Source organism: Macadamia integrifolia, unplaced genomic scaffold, assembly GCF_013358625.1.
Source record: "Macadamia integrifolia cultivar HAES 741 unplaced genomic scaffold, SCU_Mint_v3 scaffold_128A, whole genome shotgun sequence".
NCBI lineage: Eukaryota > Viridiplantae > Streptophyta > Magnoliopsida > Proteales > Proteaceae > Macadamia > Macadamia integrifolia.
The window spans coordinates 112,099-128,192 of NW_024870619.1; the positions used below are offsets into that span (position 1 = coordinate 112,099).

At 38.2% G+C, this 16,094-nt stretch overlaps 1 protein-coding gene and 1 long non-coding RNA gene across 2 annotated transcripts in view; one reads left to right on the forward strand and one right to left on the reverse strand.

The window, feature by feature from the left end:
- The window catches only part of LOC122070838, an 88,141-nt gene that overhangs the window by 43,787 nt on the left and 28,260 nt on the right, over positions 1–16,094 (reverse strand). The gene's annotated exons all lie outside the window — the stretch shown is intronic.
- On the forward strand, positions 160–2,821 carry LOC122070839. The gene is made up of 2 exons (XR_006137987.1): positions 160–1,995; positions 2,445–2,821. It is a non-coding gene; the product is annotated as an uncharacterized LOC122070839 (long non-coding RNA).

Sequence of the window (16,094 nt, forward strand, 5' to 3'; positions counted from 1 at the left end):
AACAAGGATTTTACATTTATGGGACAACTACAAACCTTGAATTCTTAGTGCGATACCCTCAATTTAGTGTTTATGCATAATACATGTTATCAATAGTTTTTTTTAATAAATTTTTTATGCAAAAGTGTTTAAAAAGGTGTTTCATATCCATTTATGTGCGTATCTTTAGCGTATCGTAGCGTATCTCCGATACGATACGATACCCTCCGATACGTATCTTAATTTTGATCGATCGATACGGCGACCGATACCGGTACTTTAATCCTTGCTTATACTTTCCTTTGTAATTAGGCTTTAGGCTCACTACATTGTTTATTTCTATTGCAATTTGACTTCTTAATATAAAACAATAGGTTAGCGTGATAAGAGGGTCTTCTGAATCTATCGCACAAGCATTTTTCTCCCTCTCTCTCTTCCTCTTCACTTCATCGTCTTCTTCTCGGGTTTGCTGGTTCACTAAGCTCTCATATTGTCACAGTTTCCTACCTTCTTTGTTTTATCTTTTAGTTTTTGTGTTTCACCCTCTCTCACCTGCTTGCCCCCATGCTGGGGTTTCTTGCTCATCTCCTCTGGGTCTTGGTGTCTCTCTCTCTCTCTAATAAATGACTTTTTATCTGTTGTTGCTCACCAAAAAAAGGTGGAAACGAATCCATAAAATTCTAGTAAACTGCATGGTTGAATGATGATTTTTGTGATCTGTGCCCTAACTCTTATTGGTTAGTCATGGACAATGTAGCCACTATTGATAAATGTAATCTACTGACAGAAGTAAAGAAATACAGGATGGGATCTTAACTTGATGTCCAACATTTGGAAGGCCATGACTGGATTGTGCATGCGATAAATGTCCATCTTCTTAGCAGGCTACAAATGTTCACATGAAAATGAAGAGATGGGTGCTAGGAGCCTAGTATGTTTTAGACTTAATCCATTTCTCAGTGGCAGACCTTTTAATTTATTAGCAATTACTTTAGAAAATTGTAGAGCACTCTTCTTTGAAAAACTTCTGGGGTAGCTGCTGATATGTGGCATGATTCATGAACTGGGTCAGTGGTGCGCTCTTGTTAACGTATTTTAATGATCATTGTCAAGAATTGGCTGACTTTTGATTTTGAAAAATTCACATGAAAAACTATTAGCTTAGTTCTGTTTCAGTTCTGATCTTGTTAACCATGCTTTAGATTTCCTGGACTCCAATTTAGCTGTCTTAAAAGATTTAAGCTTAAAGTCCCCGTGATGGAGGGCCAGTAGAGAAAGGGAAGAAATCCTTGAGAGAACTCAGAGTTGCAGGGGAGAAGAGAAGAATCACACAAAAGGGGAAGGAATACAGTCACACGACCAATTAAAACCACCAAGTTTTCAACCAAATATTCAATTCATCATTCTCAAAATCTGTCTAATAACTTAGATTACATGCCTTTATATAACAACTGGAAATTTAAACTTACCTAATTAAAATCAAAATTAAATTAGCGAACTCCTAATTACTTCCTAAGTTCTAACTAATGAAATTATAAATAGAATAAAACTCAAATTGGTAACTCCCTAATTGACTAACAACTACCCAAAATAAAATATTACATATCTTCCCAAATAAAATGACAAAATATTTCCTTAAATAAAGTAAATCCTAAAATATTCTATTGATCTCAAAAATCAAATCAGATCCCGTTCGTCTCAGTTGAGATTGCCCAAAGGGTCAACCCGGTTCAGCCTCAATTCTGCACCACCCCCTAGTTCTAGCTGTTCATTCTATTGATGTCATGCTTTGTCTTACATTCAGTTTCTTTATGTCTGTGCAGTGTTACATGGTTTGAAGATACAAAAATTCCTAATAACAAGTGTTGGTGTCTTTCCTTTTCAACTTCCTTTATCATTGCTATGCAGGGTACTCAAACGCAAGAGAAAAACAAACTGCTTCTACAACAGTTTGGTATCAACTACGAGAGGCTACCAGTCATGTTCCGTAGAGGATCCTGTGTTTACCGAGATAAGGTCACTGTCTATCCTGCCAACTGAATGATTTTGAGTGCTGTGCTTGTATGTTAATGCAGTGGATCAAGGGTATAGTGTCACATGTGGGAAAGTGTAGATGCAGTAAATACAGTTGGATGCTTAACCGACTTTCTGAAGCAAAAAGTGACCAGATTGGACCATTATTTTTGTTGTTGCATTTTCTGTTGACATGCATTTAGTCAATTGGGAGAGGAAATCAAAAGCACACACCAAGGAATGGGTTACATCACCTTTTTTTTTCTTTCAATCTATATTTCCTTTTCGCTGACACTAAGCATGAACAAATATGTTTCTGTTCTACACTGGATTTTAGTGTCCTAAAATTTGCCTGCACTCCTTTGTGTATGGTTATTTTCATCTATCAAATATCTTTTCTAGTCAAAGCTGACCTGAATTTTTTAATTCTATTTTATCTGTTTGTCTCTAAGGTGGGAGAGAGCATACATGACACTGAAGGTAGAGATCCTGTTCAAAGTTCTCTGAAGGTAATTGTAGATCATTGTGACATCATCGAGCCTGGCTTTTGGATTACACACCCAAGTATCCTTGAAGAGTAGTAGCCTTTCCACATTTGAAACTCACCTGCAACAGCTTACAGTTAAAATTCTCACCGCCGTCCACTCGATCCATTTGGTACTTTATAAAACTGTAGTTGGTAGCTAGGGGCTTGTTTAACCATTTTTGAATACTAGCAAATTGTTATTAAATGGAAACTGTCATAGCCAAGGGGGAGATGATCTGTATCAAATTCTCATGTATGAAAAACATTTGAATTTAAATAGGATAGATCCATATTTCAGTAGTATCAGAAGTGAATTCCAAAGGAATTTGATGCACAGGCAGGGTGGAAAGCTGATTGAGCATTATTATCTGTTCCAGAACCAAAACAGGAGTGCTGTTTAGCTGTCTGCGTTTGTCCCAATTTTGTAAGAACGCTTACTGGGTCAGTTAATGATAGAAGGAACTTAAACAACTGCCTAGCGCAGTTGTTGAGCTGTGGTGCACAATAAGCCCATGCTCATCAGGAGGTCTCGAGTTGGAGCCACCTGGCTGTGATATGCTTCCCTGCCTTAACTATCCAAAAAAACGAACAAAAAAAGGAACCTCCTCCATCCTTGAGCAAGAGGATGACCCCAGTTGAAGTCCAGTTGAAGTCCTGGAGCCTTCTGCAAAGAAATGAAATGGTCCAGGGCTCAGGCAAAGTGTTATATATTCTACTCTCTGGATGTGGAGGGAATTCTTAGGAAACATTTAAAATTTTGCAGGAGGTTTTACTTACAGGAAGTGTAACAGTCTGAAATGCTTAATCGCAAGTTTGCAACAACTAAAGTTCTCTATTGCGGCCTTGTGGGTAGGTGAGGTTGTGAATTGCTATTGCTGCGTGGTTTATACCACTTGGCACATTGCAGCCTGCTGACCATGCAAATCAACCAATTCAATTATTGGAAAAAAAAAAAAAAAAAATGGGAAAACAACCTCCATCTTTCATACCTTCTGCATCACCCCACCATCTCTACCTCTACAACCGAAGGAGTGGAAGGAAAGGAAAACCACCCGTCTACGCAACTTTTGTTGTAATTCCTCTTGACGCCTTTGCTTGCAATGATCCCTCGCAGTACAACTTTGCAACAATCCCTTGCATTATAACTTTGCCACAACTGAGGTGGGGGACTGAAATGGCCACTTTACGACATTACCACTTCTCCAAGGTTTCCACCCATATGCTTTCATGGCATGACCAAGAACTCATAATGCCCATAACAAGTCAAAGGCGGTCCTTTTCACGTCAAAATCTCTAATTTTGAGTTGATGGTACCCCGATTGGAGATCAATTTTAGAGAATGTAATTGCACCTTATAATTGATAAAATAATTCGTTGATCGTAGGCAATGGATACCGGTTCTTGATTGTTAGCTTATTGAGCTCTTGGTAGTCTATACACTCTCATACTTCTGTCCTTGACGAATAGCACTGGGCCTCCCTATTAGACAAAGGCAGAAGCACCTTCTTCCAGGGCCACGGAGATGTAGTATGCAATGTAAGCTGTCATAAAGCTTACCTGATTCCTGTGCCCTACCCGGGGAAGAAGATTGAACTGAGCCAAGCAAGTGAATACACGGGCATTTGCATTGTAAACTATCTCAGATAATGGGCGATCCTTTCTACCACAAATGGTCCTATAAATGTGCTCTTGTATCAATTCTCAAACCCAGACCCACATCCTTGATTCTCGGGGGATTGTAGCAGTGAGCACCCTCGGTGGAAATACCCAAGATGGCGGCCAACAAGTCCACCGTCAGAATAATATCTACCCCCTTCACCAGACTAATAAGAGAGTACTTCCCATTCGCGTAGGCTACCTCCAAGTTGCAATAAAAGTATCAAACAAGATTTTTGTAGCAGGGAGCTTCTGGATGAAGCATGGGATCCCAACCTAGAGAGGTGAATTTCTCCAACATTTGGTAATCCTCAAAGTCTTAGTCATTACAGTCTTCTCCATCATAACCGGCTTTTCGGAGAGGATGGACCAGGCAATGGCTTCCTCAGTGTTGTGAAAGAGGCTCTCATCAAAGTTAGTTGGGTCAATAGTGGCCTCCCTCACGGGTTGGGCCCATGATGTAGAAGAACCCGAAGCCACATTCCTCCCTCGGGATTTTGCGGTTTTTCTCCTTTTGGAGGAGGAGGCTACCTCTTTTCCTTTCCTTGATAACATCCTGAAAATTTCAAGGGAGATGTGTATGTAAAGGAATAGAGAATATGAAAAAAATGTGATTAGCCATATTTCAAAAAGGGGGGGGGGGTGAGATGAACCTTGTAAACAATGACATGAATGAAAGAACCACTAAATGCATGGATAATATCAAAATGTGATGATATTAGAGAAATGAACTTGGAAGGAAATGAAAATTATGTAATGAGGAAGTGAATAAGTGTGAGAACCTATTTCATGCCCAAATGCAAATTGAAGGGAAGTGATAAGTACCATGATGATCGATGGTTACAATTGAATCAAAGAAAAGGGATGGAAATCCCTAAACAATTAATTGAAGACAATGGAGATTAGGCATGAGTAAAAGTGGAGAAAATCTCAAGGAAAAATTCATGTGTTCTCACAATGAAATCGCTCAAACAATTTTACAAGCCATTGTTAGAGAATAGACATTATGATATTTCCATTCATAGTGGAAAGCAGAGAAATGAAGAAAACCCCCAAAATTTCCAAAGAATTGATCATGAAAGGGGTTATGTATATCAAAAGCGAGGAAAAATGTTCACTCACAAATGGAAATGGCTACTCTACAAATGGGTGTGTGCAATGAGAGTGAAGAATAACATTTGAATAATCAATTTGAGACAAAGAAAGAAAAATGAGGAGGGAAACCCTAAAACAGAAAAATTAAGGCAAGAATTTGAGATTTCTATTGATATATCAGTCAGTTAAGGCCAACAAATCATGGAAAGTATAAATGGATCATCACATTGTCAGGAAAACAAATATTTCATGGAAGAAATGAAGTATACGAGGATATTATGAGTTTCTATAACAAAAGAATACCGAAAGACATGATTTCAAAGAGAAAATGGAGAGAAGGAACCTACTTGAGTACTTGAGATGATGAAGAAGGGTTGGAACGCCGATTTACCGAGTGAGAATTGTGAGTTGAGGCGTCGGATAGGACCCCTAAATTTCTCTAGTCGAGTTTGGAAAGAAGAAAAAGATAAAGTGGGAAATATGGGTTTTAAAAACCCCTTTTAAAATGGTCTCGGACGAGACCGGTGGGCCACCAACTGGCGGGCCCCTACCGACCTTGCTCGTCGGTCTTGGCCACCGGTCTGTGTACCAAGGCCCCAAATTGGCATGTGTTGGAGATTTTTAGTATTTTGCGCCTTCTAGGCCCCAAGTAGATGCCAATAGGGGTGTTTCGCCACATAGTTAACCATTGTTGTGAGGCCAACTATACATTGATATTTAATGCGGGTGTATTTGGTTATGTGGTGTGGTATATCGATGTAGCCTGTGATATAAAATGCATGGATTGTGAATATGTATACAAATGCTGTGGCACTCAATCATTGCTTATGTTTTGGAATAACATAAGTACAAAACACCATGGTACGCATCAGATCCGGTGGTCGTGCCCGTGGTACCTCTCGTGGTCGGCCACTCATTTCGGTGGTCCTCGACCCGTGGGGCAAACCTCACATCCACCACCACAAGTGGATCATGATCCGGGGGAAGTTTAGAGTAACCCAACCATGAATGAAATTCTGGCCACATATCATCACTCCTGGTGATGTGGTGACCCTTATACAATAGTCGCAAGGGGCCTTTCAGTAGCAGTTGCTTCAACAGCAACAAACCTTTATGGCTACTATGCAGCAATACTTAAACCCTGCACCTCAGGGTCAGCCTCCTAGAGGGGTTACACCACAGGACCCTCTAGTGGGGACAGGTGTTGGAGTACAACTTGGAGGAATGCCACCTGAGGTTACACCTCAAGATCAACCAGGAGGTACCCCTCCGGTTCCACCATATGGCACTCCACAATTTATGATGCCTCCACCCTTTCCTATCCACCTTATCATCCACCAGCCATTACTTCGGCAAAGGTAGTGGAATCTTTTAAGAAGTACGTGCCACCCATCTTCACCAAGGTGGGTAATGACCCATTGGAATCGGATCAGTGGATCTAAGAGTTAGAGAAAGTATTTGACATAATAGAGTGCACAGAGGCACAAAAGCTTATATGTGCTGGGTTGCAACTTAGAAAGAAAGTTGATTCTTAGTGGAAAGCTTCCAAGCTTATACTGATGGCAACTCACCCAGAGCCTACTTGGGAACAATTCAATGAATTTTTCTTATCAAATTACTATCCCAAAAGCTTTAGAGACCACAAGGAGGCGGAGTTTATGGTGCTAACTCAAGGAAGCAAAATTGTTCTGGAGTATTAGCAACAGTTTGAGATTTTGTTCTTTTTTGCTCCTCGCCATATGAGGATGGTTGAGGAAAAAGCCCAGAAATTTTTGAAGGGGCTGAAGACATCTATTTGTGCAGTGTTGGAGATGTTAGACTTAATTGAATATGAACAGATTGTGCAAAAAGCCAAGACAATGGAAGATAAACAGAAGGGAGAGCCATCCCTTACTCTAGGATTATGGAAGAAGGTAAATCCATATGTTGATTCGGGTGGCCTAGTAAGAGTTTTCGTGGGTCGTACTCCTATGGTCCCACCTATAGGTAGCCCTACAGGCCTTCGGGTTATCCACCCCGACCAGTTAGTGGGCCGGGCATTACATCATTCCTCCCGAACACCAGTGTGGTGCCTACGACTCCAAGACCCCTTCGTCCTCTGGTTGCACCAGGAATAGTACAGAGAGCTCCTGCTCCCGTTGAGTCATTTCCAAACCGATGTTTTAATTGTCATTCGTACGGACACTTCGCCAAGGATTGCCGGTACCCAACAATGTGATGATCCATTTATGCCCTAACAGCTGAAGAGACTAAAGCTAGTACTGAAGTAGTAGTAGGTACACTTTAATTAAAAGACCTTATGATTAATATTTGAGTGACCAGTTATACTTATATGCAACCCAATGCAATGCTAGGTGTCTTATCTATATCATGTACACTTGCCTATGTGTTAAGTTTGCCTCGAATTCTTGACCCGTTTTGAAGATTGACCCGATCTGACATATTTTGGTGGTGACCCGAATGGGAAGTTTTTTGAGATCTGTGATGGAAGCAGAGGGGTTGGTTTGACCGGATCGATGACCCGATGGGTCAACCTGCGACTTGGAGTATATAACGTACTTTTGTCTTGTTTAGAATTGTCATTATATTTTGGGGTTTTTTAAAGCTAGGGTTTCAAGTGAGTTTTCTTGTCGCTGCTTGGTTGTAATATCTCTTCTGCAGAGTGAAACATCTTCTTCTTCGCCCGAGGACGTAGCACACCACCCTGGTGTGTGAACCTCGTTAAATCTCTATGTCGTGTGAATCTTTTGCCTATTTATTTTCATCTTTCTCGGTGTTTGATCTAACTGTTAGGATTTAAAATGTAACCGCAAGTGTATGGATCAGTGTAGCTACAGGTCAAACACAGGGAGAGTAGCCACTTTATTTTTGGCTTCTTTTAATCATGCGAAGTGAACCAATTAATGGTTTTGATCTAATTCTAACTATTGTCCTAAACATATGTATCTAAAATAACGTCCTAACCATTCGTCATCTAAGAATTTAAATACGCAAGCCACGTAATTAAAATTAAATAAATAAATAACTGAAAATAAACAACCCACTCAATTAAAAAGCAACAAAGAAAAGCCGAAATAAAAATAAAGTAAAAGAAAAGGGATAAAGCTAAAGAGAGGTTCACAAGTAGGTTTCTCTACTTAGCCCGAGGGATACATCATAATATGAGCTTTCCTACTTGTCCAGAGAGTCACTCTTACAAGGGTTACTCTATTTGGCTTTAGGGAAAGGGAGGTAATTAAAATAAAAATAATAAAATAATGGTTCTATGGCTAGGAGGGGTAAAACCAACACATACACTAGCCATGAACCTTGGGGAAAAGGGAAAGTAATAATGTAATGACTGAAATTAAAATCCTAAATAAAGAAAGAAAATGTAGTCAGAAGAGAGAATGAGAGGGGGGAGAGAAGACAATTGAAGAAGCCTACCTACCTAAATCAATGCTTGAACTTGAAAGCTTGGGTGATTTGAGATACTGCCAACCCTAAAAACTAGATCTGGAATGAACCAAATTTGAAATTTCTAAGCCTGGAAAAAACAAATCTTGAAAAAAAAGACTGAACTTGAAAAGGAGATGCTCCATGGCTCATGATCTTATCACCTAGAGCCTAGAACTATAACTTAAAAATTACAACTCAATTGCATAAATCATAAACATAAAAGAATGAATAAAAATAAAAGAGTACTTGCATTAATTGAAATAAAAATCTATTACAAAAGTGATTAAAGCAAAAACAAAGAAGAATTAAAACTAAAGAGAGAGAGAGAGCAACTAAAAAAAACCCTAGAAGAAGAATGAAGTGTCTCTCCTCCTCTTACATGAGTTGTATTTATAGGGAATGGGGAGGTAGGGTAACAAATTTCTCTTTCTTAAGAGGGGAAAACCCACAATTAGTGGGTGAGATCTTTTGAGACCAAAAGTGCTAATGTGGAGGAGAGAGGAGAGAGAAGAGAGAAATAAACTTGGAGACATTTTCTAAAATTTTTTTGCTTATTTTCTTTCCTTTTTTTAATTTATTTTCTCTTCTTTTTCTCCCTCTCTTCAAATCTTGCACAACCCTTGTTGGCTGATTTTTCTCTCCCTTGGACTATTTTCCTTCTTGCTTTGTGTGATTTGGACAATCTTCTGGTGATGATGTGGAGGAGAGAGAAGATTTGGATAACATTTATTTCTTCCTTTTTTTTCTAACATTTATTTCTTCCTTTTTTTTTTCTCTTCTTGCGTAAGAAACACCCCCTTACCGATTTGTCTTGCTTGGATTTTGACAATATTTTATTTTAATGAAAATTCTATCCATGCCCTTGTCGATTTCTTTTCTTTTTTTCTTTCTTATTTTTTCTCTTTATACCATCTTGGCCGACTTCCTTTAAGTGATGAGTAGGAGAGAGAAAATCTTTTAAAAAAAGCCTAAAAAAAAAGGTAGCCAAGAGGTTCAAACTTGAGACCTCCTAATAAGCAAAGGATTTTGCACACTACAACTCACCAACTACGCTAGGTAGTTGTTGTTATCAAAAACGAATCTTCAATCACTTAAGAGTGTAGTCCATTGATCCTTGTTGGTATTTGGAATATTCTTTATACCCCTGGGACAACTGCAGATGGGCTGGTTCTGCATCTCGGTTCAATTCTGATCTATTATTCTTTTTCTGACCCGAAAATAATAATCATTTGTACGGGTGACCAAATGGATGTGTACTTTTAATTGAATATATCCATCTTGCTCAAAATTTTATCCTCTTCAAAACCATAAATAGAAACATGACCTCTTTACGAGTAAAAATGGAGACATAGTGCCCGATAGTCCTTAAGGCCTTGAAAATATAAAACCTGCAAAAAGAGAGTAAAATCCAAGGTAGCTCCATTCTATATATGTAAAATGCATGTTTTACTACCCCAGATTTCACACATAAATGTGCTCATCTGAATTCTCCCACACTTAGACTTTGTTAGTCCTCTAACAAAACAAAAAGAAAAATAATAAAAACAAAAAACATAACTCTTTCATAGGAATCACGGTTGCACTTAGTATGTGTAACAAGCCTTTAAATCCCTAGGTCACCTCTAGTGGACGAGTTGTGTCTCATGGGTGTTTGCAGTGAATATTCACCCAAAATTCAAGAAAAACGAAATCCCAACCTTGGCTAAAGGTAAGGGTGACATACCGATTTGGAGCAAAGATAATTCCTCTTACAAGGGACCCCCACATGTGAATTTTTATTGCCCCATATCAATTTCAGGCATAAGCATATTTCTTTAATTTAGAGCTCACATTATCTTTTCCAAAAAAATCCTTATCTTAAGGCAAAACCACTTGTGAAGAAATAGGGAACCAATGACTAAGGCGTTGGAGTGTTTTTGACCAAACATTAATGACATTTGCACATTTTGTTTTTATTTTTTTACTTAATAAACTCTATTCTACTCCACTACTTTCGGCCTGAATGATATAGTGGAACAAACACTAGATACTTAAGTTACTATGTAGCTTCGCTTTTTTGCATATGCCCACATAGACAGTGATGCCAGAGTTTTTTTTTTCTTCAGAAGTTTCCTCCTTAAGAGTTTCGATCAAGTCACCACGCTTCCTGAGCCACAATGCCCTGTCTAGTACCAAGGGAATCAACTCTCACTCTTCTTTATACCACATTTCACACTTCATTTAAAATTGTGCATTTGTCAACTCATGCCAAATTAAAAATAAGATCTCAACTCCAAATCAAGAGTACAAGGAAACCAAAGACTTACATCTGGTCCAACACCATAAAAAATGGGTCTCTTATTTTTCAAAAGAAAGTCCCATCTCAAGACGCAGGCTTGTTTCTTTCTTCTCAATAGGATTTTTATACATTCAAATTGGGTACCTTAATCAAAACTTTTATTTTCATACATCAACAACCGAATGGTATGATCATTAGCCAAAAGCCAACGTAGAAGTTCATCCTTAGCAATCTCAAAAAAAATAAAAATAAAAAAATAAAGTGGAAAAAACAAAATTGGTTTTCCTCCCCCCACTTAAGTCATGCAATGTCCTCAATGCATGAAAAGAATTAAAAGTGAAGACAATGCAAGGGCGTCATACCTGGTTAAAAGTTAGTCATCAGTGTAAAGAGGTTCGCGAAGATCCATGACCTCTTCCAAAACAGAAGATGACAACTCAATTAAGGGCTTCAACTTATGGGTGATCCCAAATTTCTTCATGGGGGCCACAAATGATCTATTGGAAAAATGCTTACCCCTGTAAAAAATGTAATAAATGATCCCATTATCCATCCACTTTAGAATTTCTTTTTGAATGGCTTCTTTCATCACTGGGTTAGCTCTCCTATGGGGTTCCATTGAAGGTTTAAACCCCTCAATGAGGTGAATATGATGTTGAACAATAAAAAGGCTAATTCCTTTTATGTCAGCCATGGTCCAACCTAGGGCTTCCTTATTGTATTTTAACACTTTAAGTAATTGCTTTTCCTAGCTAGAAGTCAAATTTGATGAAATTATTACTGGAAGAGTATGGTTAGGCCCTAGGAAAACATACCTCAAATCAGATGACAACTCCTTAAGATCTAGCTTAGGGGGCTCCACTATAGAAGGTTTAAGAATGGAATTGGAAAGAAATTGGAAACGGGTCCTAAGGGCTCTATAGGTGGTTGGAGACTCCAAACCTCAGACATAATTCCATCATCAAAACCACCCAATTGTTCCATACACTCTTGAAACTTAGAATCAAAATCAATATCAAAATATGTCTTAATGGAATCTGGAATTTCCTGGAGCATATGAACTTCCTTCTCATAGGGATTTGGTTGCTTACCCAACTTAATGACATTAAAATCCACAGAAGTGTTTCCAAAAGAAAGTTTCATGGTACCGTTCCTACAATTAATTATGGCATTTCTAGTTGCAAGGAATGGTCTACCAAGAATAATTGGAATATGGTCTCGAATGTTGGCAACTAGTTGGGTGTCTAAAGCAATGAAATCAACAGGGAATAAAAATTCCCCAACTTTAAGTAAGACATCCTCAACCATCCCTTTAGGAATCTTAACAGATCTATCTACTAACTGAAGAGTAGTTCCAGTGGCTCTCAATTCTCCCAATCCTAGTTGCTTATACATATGGTAAGGCAAATGGTTCATACTTGTGCCAAGGTCAAGTAAGGCATGGTCAATGTACGTGTTGCCTATGACACAAACTATGGTAGGGCTCCTTGGATCCTTATACTTGACAACTATAGGCTGAGTAATTATGGAACTAATGTTACCTACTAAGAACGCCTTTTTGGGTATACTAGTGATATGTTTGTGAGTACACAAATCTTTTAGGACCTTTGCATAGGCGGAGATTTGGGATATGGCATCCAAAAGAGGGATGTTTGCTTCTACCTAGTGATTAGGAAAGGGGACAGGGAAAACATAAGGACTGTTAGGGATTTGCCCTTTTTTAGAAGAATCATTTATGGTTTCCTCAGCCAAATCATCTTTAGTTTCAGAAGAATCTTTAGGTTCATCAGACGAACCTGGAATAAGAGGCACACTTGTGTTCTCAACAGAAGGAGAGTTAACAGGAGTAATAGATGGGGAAGATTTAGGAACACTTTGTTAGTACTCTCTACCACTCTTAAGAGCATAAATAACATTATATTGGTTGGAAGGCTCTTGTTGTGAACTCTTTTGAATTGAATTCAACTGATTTGGAATTGGTTGATGATTCATATTCTCATTCCTAGGATTTGGTTTAGGCTGACTAGGCATATTCCCTTTCTCCCTTTCATACAAAATGTTAATAAGTTGGGAGATTTGCTTCTCCATGTTATGTTGGCTTGTCATGAAAGTACTCATGAGAAGTTCCATGATTTTCTCTAAAGAAGAAAGCCTAGCCAAATCACCGCCTCCTCTCATAAATCCTGGAGGTGATTTACAGGAGGTGGTGGAATAGCAGATTGAGTGGGGATCCTAAAGTTGTTCTGCTGATTGGGGTATGTTCCTTTAATTGGCTTGTTGGGGAACAAACTGCCCTTGATTCAAGGGTTGAAAATTAGGACCTACTTGATTATTAGCTTAATTCTAAGAGAAGTTAGGATGGTTCCTCCAATCTGGATTATAGGTCTGACTATAAGGGTTGTTTTAGGACATGGCATTCACATTTTCAGGACCTATATTTAAACCATTCACATGAGAAATATTAGGGCACTCCTCCATCACATGAGTGAGAGATTGGCACCAACTACACATAGGCATAAAATGATTTATTTGGTTCAGTTGGGCAGGTCCTTTGACTACTATGGCTTTGAGTCTCTTAAAAGACTCTCAAGTTGAGCCTCTTTGGCCATAACACCTTCTCCAAAGTAACCCTTATTTGTCCTCTCAATTTCTTGAGTAGACTCCCATTCTCTGATTTTCTCAGCCAATTCAAGCAAAAAGTTCCAAGTGTCATCTTCATCTGTAAAAGATGTAAAACCTTTGGAGCACAATATCCTCATAAATGATTTGACAAAGTTGCCATGTATCAATTCCATAGTGAGGGAATTCCTAAAGGAGGTCCTTAAATCTCTCCATAAATTTGGAGAATGACTCACTAGGTTTCTACCCGAATTGAAGAATGTCACTCAAGTTTATTGGTTTTATGCAAAGGAAAGAACTTTTTCAGGAAGTCTATAGTAAACCCATCCCATGTGGCAATGGAATTGGTAGGCAGACCATAGAGCCATTTCTTAGCTTGGTCCTTGAGTGCAAAAGTTATGAACCTTAATTTTACATCATTATCAATCAACTGTTGGACCGTAATCAAAACACAAACTTCCTCAAATTCCCTAAGGAATAGGTATGCATCATCAGAGGGCAACCCATGGAAGTGGGGCAACATAGTGATAAACTGAGATTTGAGCTCAAAATTATTGCCCTGGGCTTGTGGTAGAACTATGCAGGAAGGTTGGGCTGCTCTAGCAGGGTAAAACCTATCTTTCAGAGATTTAGGTGGAGGGTTTGATTGTTGGTCTCCCATATTGAAAGGTATTAATGAGAGTATAGGTATAGGGTCACTACTTGTTGGGTCTCTTCTTTCTAACAGATTCTTAGTATTACGTACCCCCTAGCACTCATGCAATAAAAAACTACCCACAACTAGAGTAAGACAAGCACAAAAGAATAGAAAGAAAAACTTTTTTTTTTGATTTATTATTTGATTTTTTTTAGCTTTTTGAGAACTTACCAGCAGGGACCCGGGGTTGCTCAATTCAATTCCTAAGGTACTGCTATAGGGCGAAACCTGTTTTTATCATACTATGAGGCTTGGCAACCTCCACCGATACAACTATTATTGAATGTTTTTCTTCTCAGGAATTTAATAAAAGAAAAAAAAAACAACACAAAGAAAACAAAGCACTCTGATTTACCAAAAGAAAGCGAAAAATAACATGGAACTGTCTCCTTGGCAATGACACCAAAAACTTGTTAAGATTTAAAATGTAACCGCAAGCGTACGGATCAGTGTAGCTACGAATCGAACACAGGGAGAGCAGCCACTTTATTTTTGACTTATTTTAATAATGCGAAAGTAAACTGATTAATGATTATGATTTAATTGTAACTACCGTCTTAAACATATGTACCTAAAATAACGTCCTAACTATTCGTCATCTAAGAATTTAAATACGCAAGCCACGTAATTAAAATTAAATAAATAAATAACTAAAAATAAACAACCCACGCAATTAAAAAGCAATGAAGAAAAAAATGCTGAAATAAAAATAAAGTAAAAGAAAGGGGATAAAGTTAGAGAGAGGCTCACAAGTATGTTTCTCTACTTAGCCCGAGGGACGCATCATAATATGAGCTTCCCTATTTGACCAGAGAGTCACTCTTACAAGGATTACTCTACTTGGCTTTAGGGAAAGGGAGACAATTAAAATAAAAATAATAAAATGATGGTTCTATGGCTAGGAGGGGCAAAGCCAGCACATAAACTAGCCATGAACCTTGGGGGAAAGGAAAAGTAATAACGTAACACTGAAATTAAAATCTTAAATTAAGAAAGAAAGGGTAGTTAGAAGAGGGAATGAGAGGGGGGAGATAAGACAATTGAAGAAGCCTACCTACCTGAATCAATGCTTAAATTTGAGAGCTTGAGTGATTTGACATATTGCCAATCCTAAAAACCAGATCTGGAATAAACCAAATCTGAAATTTCTAAGCCTGGAGAAAACAAATCTTGAAAAAAAAAAATTGAACTTGAAAAAGAGATTCTCCATTGCTCGTGATCTTGTCACCTAGATCTAAGCCTAGAACTATAACTTAAAAATTACAACTCAATTGCATAAATCATAAACATAAAAGGCTAAATAAAAATAAAAGAGTGCTTGCATTAATTGAAATAAAAAGCTATTATAAAAGTGATTAAAGCAAAAACAAAGAATAATTAAAACTAAAAAGAGTGAGAGAGAGAGAGAGAGAGAGAGAGAGAGAGAGAGAGAGTAACTAAAAAAAAACCTTAGAAGAAGAATGAAGTGTCTCCCCTCCTCTTGCATGAGTTGTATTTATAGGGAATAGGGAAGTAGGATAACAAATTTCTCTTTCCTAAGAGGGAGAAACCCATAATTGGTAGGTGAGATCTTTTGAGACCAAAAGTGCTTAGGTGGAGGAGAGAGGAGAGAGGCGAGAAAAGAGAGAAATAAACTTGGAAAAATTTTCTAAAACTTTTTTGCTTATTTTCTTTCCTTTTTTTAATTTATTTTTCTCTTCTTTTTCTTCCTCTCTTCAAATCTTGCGCAACTCTTGTTGGCCGATCTTTCTCTCCCTTGGACGATTTTCCTTCTTGCTTTGTGTGATTTGGAC